The sequence below is a fragment of the Sinocyclocheilus grahami genome, unplaced genomic scaffold, assembly GCF_001515645.1.
Source record: "Sinocyclocheilus grahami isolate Dianchi unplaced genomic scaffold, SAMN03320097.WGS_v1.1 scaffold3.1, whole genome shotgun sequence".
In the NCBI taxonomy this organism is placed as follows: domain Eukaryota; kingdom Metazoa; phylum Chordata; class Actinopteri; order Cypriniformes; family Cyprinidae; genus Sinocyclocheilus; species Sinocyclocheilus grahami.
The window spans coordinates 6,602,165-6,602,563 of record NW_015505182.1 but is presented as its reverse complement, the minus strand read 5'-3'; the positions used below and the strand labels follow the sequence as shown (position 1 = coordinate 6,602,563).

Below are 399 nucleotides of genomic sequence, written 5' to 3'. Positions count from 1 at the left end.
CATTATGCCAGCAGATTCTCTCTATTGGCTAGAGGTTTTATTTGTCTTCTCGCTAGGCAGAGGTATTGTAGTCTGTGTGCTTACTAATTTTTTTGTTTTGTTATTTTATAATATTAAATCTAATATTATATTGTGTATATACAATGTTGGGAAGATTACTTTGGAAATGTGATATTTTACAGATTACAAGTTACACTATTTAAAATCTAGTAAGTAGCGTAACTATTTCAATTACTTTATTAAAGTAATGTAACTGATAACATGATTACTTTTTGATTGCCTTTCTAAATTAGTTACAATTAGTAACTAGTTAGTTCCCAACACTGTTTATAGATAGATAGATAGATAGATAGATAGATAGATAGATAGATAGATAGATAGATAGATAGATAGATAGAT

General features: G+C 27.1%; 1 long non-coding RNA gene across 1 annotated transcript in view; it reads left to right on the top strand.

Moving 5' to 3' along the window:
- Positions 1 to 202: 202 nt before the first annotated feature.
- Positions 203 to 399, top strand: part of LOC107582115 (uncharacterized) — a 14,035-nt gene continuing 13,838 nt past the window's right edge. Inside the window, exon 1 of the long non-coding RNA XR_001608908.1 lies at positions 203 to 292. This is a non-coding gene — a long non-coding RNA (uncharacterized lncRNA). The remainder of the gene's footprint in view (positions 293 to 399) is intronic.